General features: G+C 65.7%; 1 long non-coding RNA gene across 1 annotated transcript; it reads right to left on the reverse strand.

Annotated features, from left to right (window-relative positions):
* Positions 1–1,059: 1,059 nt before the first annotated feature.
* Positions 1,060–3,175, reverse strand: LOC123393052. The gene is made up of 2 exons (XR_006607752.1): positions 2,587–3,175; positions 1,060–2,460 (listed from the first exon to the last, which is right to left on the reverse strand). It is a non-coding gene; the product is annotated as an uncharacterized LOC123393052 (long non-coding RNA).
* Between the last annotated feature and the right edge of the window lie 907 nt (positions 3,176–4,082).

Raw genomic sequence — 4,082 nt, forward strand, 5'->3', positions numbered from 1 at the left:
TCTGGCACCGGGGCTGGCACCGTGCCCTCCCCCCCGCCGCGCCCCTCTGGCTCGCCTGCCTTGTCCCTGCTCTCAGCCCTCCCGCGCCCTGTCTTCCACGCGGAGGGCGGGTCAAGGGCTTGCGGAGGGGTGCGCGCTGGCGCGGCTGCCTTCAGCCTAGGCGCCGGCCTTCGCGGTCACTGCGTCCGCACAATGCCCTCAACGCGCCCGCCCGCCGCCACCTCTTGCCGCCCCTCCTGGATGGTTCTCTCACAGTCCGTCGGGCCTCTGCTCTGACCCTGCTGTTCCCTGCTCCATATCTCTCCACTCTGGCCCCCCGCCCAGGCCTCGTGCCCGGGTTCGGCTCCTCGCCTTCCCTGCCCCTACTCTCGCCCCCCGCTTCGCGTGCCCTGCCTCCCATGCCCCGCTTCCCGCTGCAGCCCCCTGTCTTCTGTGGCGAGAGGGGCCTGGGTTGGCGGGTGCGGGGAGAAACGCGGTTGTGTGTAAAAGCGAGCTCCGGGGTGCTTGGGAATGGAGCGGGGTCCGGTCCGCCCGCGGTGGCTCTGGGGGGGGGGGGATGGGGAGAGGGCGGTGTCGGGTGTCGGCCTCCAGGGCCAGTGGCGGGGCCCGGCAGGCCTGCGGGGGCCTCCGCCGTCACGGGCCGGCAGCGTCGGGGTTTCAGCTCCCCGCGCGTTGTCCAAGGACGCAATCGGCGTCGAGGCGGGGTGGCCTATGGCCTCGTGTCCCCCACCCACTGTCCAGGTACCTAGCGCGACCCGGCGCAGAGGTTTAAAGACCCTTTAGGGGTGGCTCGTCCGCCTAGGGTCGGGGTTCGTCGGGCCTGTGGGGAGGAGGGTTCCCTTCTCCCCCAGACTCCGACGCCCACCGCACCGGCGGGGCCGTGGTTGCTGCGCCACGCCATGGTCTTTACAGGCTGTTGGGAGGGGGCTACCCAGCGGCCGTGTCGGGCCGTTCAGGTGCCCCGTGTTCCTCGATGTGTGTGTTTGGGGGGGGTGAGGCAGGTGGGAAGCCCCTGGGCCCTGTGGAGTGAAAAAAAAATAAAAAGTAAAGAAAACCCAATAAAGGAAGCTTAAAATTTTAATTTGATTTTCCTGCCTAATTTGCTTTCTGAAAACCCTATTGCCCATAATTAAGAGTCCATGGGCCTTACAAAGCCAACCATGACTTAATCCTCCAAGAAGTCAGGGGGAAGGAGGCGCCCAGATGCCAGTGGAGCCCCGCCCATAGGCGAGTGGAGACCGGAAGAGAGTGGAGAACAGCGACTGTCGCCCGGATGAATGTGGGGGTGGATGGCGCAGCGCCTTTCCCCCCCCCCCCCCCCGTGTCCCCTCTGGGCTCCCCTGCCCGTCTTCTCCGTCCGGGGCTGGCGCCGCGTCCCCCCCACCCCCGCCGCGCCACTTTGGCGCGCCTGCCTTGTCCCTGGTCTCAGCCCTCCCGTGCCCCACCTTCCCCGCGGAGGGCGGGTCAAGGGCTTGCGGAGGGGTGCGCGCTCCCGCGGCTGCCTTCGCCCTCGCGCGGGTCTTTCCCGGGACCGCGGCGCGGCGGCCGACCCTCATGGCGCCTTCCGGGTGTGGTTCGGGCCCGCCCCCCAACCCCGGGGGCCTCAGAGCCTTGGCTCTTGAGGGCCACCGGCCCTGCCACCTCCCTCCGCCCGCTCTGGATGGTTCTCTCTCGTTCCGTCGGGCGTGTGCTCTGACCCTGCCATTCCCCGCTCAGTGTCTCTCCCCTCCGGCCCCCCCGCCCAGGCCTCGGGCCCCAGTTCCGCTCCTCGCCTTCCCTGCCCCTGCTCTTGCTCCCCGCTTCGCGTGCCCTGCCTGCCCGGGCCTCGCTTCCTGCTGCAGCCCCCTCGCCGCCTTTGGCGTGAGGGGCCTGGGTTGGCGGGTACGGGGAGGTACACGGTTGTGGGTAACAGCGAGCTTTGGGGTGCTTGAGAAGGGAGGAAGGGTCCGGTCCTCCCCTGGTGGCTCTGGCGGGGATGGGAAGGGATGGGGAGAGGGCGGTGTCGGGTGTAGGCCTCGGGGCCAGTGGCGGCGCCGGGCGGGACTGCGGCGGCCTCCCCAATCACGGGCCCGCAGCGTCCGGGTTTCCGCTCTCTGCGGGTTGGCCGCAGACGCAATCTGCGTCGAGGCGGGGTGGCCTGTGGCCTCGTGTCCCCCCTCCTGCTTCCCCTATTCCCCCACCCCCTGTCCAGGTACTTAGCGCGTCTGGGCGCGGACATTTAAAGACCATTTGGGGATCGCTTGTCCGCCTAGAGTCGGGGCGGTCGGGCCCGTGGGGAGGAGGGTTCCCTTCTCCCCCAGACTCCGCCGCCCACCGCACCCCCGGGGCCATGGTTGCTGCGCCAAGCCAGGGTCTTTGCGCGACCGACGGGAGGGGGCTACCCGGAGGCCCCATGGCGCAGTGCGTGTGCCTCGCGTTCCTTGATGTGTTGGGGGTGGGAGGTGCTAACCCCCTGGGCGCCTGTGGAGTGGAAAAAAAAAAAAAAAAGACAAGACCAAATTAAGGAAGCTTAAATTTTTAATTTGATTTTCCTGCCTAATTTGCCTTCTAAAACCCTATTGCCCATAATTAAAACAGTCCATGTACCTTACAAAGGCAACCATGACTTAATCCTCCAAGAAGTCAGGGGTAAGGAGGAGCCCAGATGCCAGTGGAGCCCCGCCCATAGGCGAATGGAGCCTGGAAGCAAGTAGAGTACAGCGACCTGTCGCCTGGATGAAAGGGGGGGGGGTGATGGCGCAGCGCCTTTCCCGCCCCCCCCCGTGTCCCCTCTGGGCTCCCCTGCCCCTCTTCTCCATCTAGGGCTGGCGCCGCGTCACCCCCTGCCGCGCCCCTTTGGCGCGCCTGCCTTGTCCCTGGTCTCAGCCCTTCCGCGCCCCGCCTTCCCCTCGGAGGGCGGGTCAAGGGCTTGCGGAGGGTGCACGCCCGCGCCGCTGTCTTCGCCCTCGCGCGGGTCCTTCCGGGTCGCTGCGCCAGCACGGTGCCCTCGGCGCGTTTCGGGACGCGCGGTGCGGCGGCCGGCCCCCATGCGCCTTCCGGGGGTGGTTCGGGCCCGCCCCCCACCCCCGGGGGCCTCAGAGCCTCGGCTCACGCGGGGCGCCCGCCGGCCGCCACCTCCCTCCGCCCGCCCTGGATGGTTCTCTCTCGGTCCGTCGGACGTCTGCTCCGACCCTGCCATTCCCAGCTCCGTGTCTCTCCCCTCCGGCCCCCCGCCGAGGCCTCGTGCCGGGTTCGGCTCCTCGCCTTCCCTGCCCGTGCTCTAGGGCCCTGCTTCGCGCGCCCTGCCTGCCTGTGCACCACTTCCAGCTGCAGCCCCCTCGCCTTCTGTGGCGAGAGGGGCCTGGGTTCCCGGGTGCGGGGAGGGATGCGTCTGTGGGTAAAAGCGAGCTTTGGGGTGCTTGGGAAGGGAGAGGGGTCCTGTCCGCCCCCGGTCGCTCTAGCGGGGTGGGGGGGAAATGGGGAGAGGGCGGTGTCGGGTGTCGGCCTCTGGGGGCCAGTGGCGGCTCCCAGCGGGACTGGTGGGACCTCCCCCGTCACAGGCTGTCAGCGTCAGGGTTTCCCCTCTCCGCGGTTTGGCCGGGGACGCAATAGGCGTCGAGGCGGGGTGGCCTGTGGCCTCGTGTCCCCCCTCCTGCTTCGCCTGTTCCCCCACCCCCTGTCCAGGTACCTAGCGCGTCCTGGCGCGGAGGTTTAAAGACCCTTTGGGGGTCGCCCTTCTGCCTAGGGTCGGGGCGGTCTGGCCTTGGGGAGGAGGGGGAACCCCCTGGGCGCCTGTGGAGTGAAAAAAAGAAAAGAAAAGAAAAGAAAGTACCCCATTAAGGAAGCATAAATTAAACCTGTCAGCCTAAGCACTGCCATCAGCTCACAATAAGGAAAAGGATCATCTCTGGCTCCCAGTGATTCAATCATTGTTATCATAAAATTTTTATTATTTAATACTTTGTTAATGTATTACTTTATTATGTTTTAATTTAGTTTATCAATTGTTATATTTATTATAAGTGTGTATAATTACATACATGCCATAAGCGTGATATATAGATTATATAATTTCATACATATTAATATTTATACATGAATGA

Source organism: Mustela putorius, unplaced genomic scaffold (assembly GCF_011764305.1).
Source record: "Mustela putorius furo isolate JIRA1106 unplaced genomic scaffold, ASM1176430v1.1 tig00000731_pilon_pilon_pilon, whole genome shotgun sequence".
NCBI classification, from domain to species: domain Eukaryota; kingdom Metazoa; phylum Chordata; class Mammalia; order Carnivora; family Mustelidae; genus Mustela; species Mustela putorius.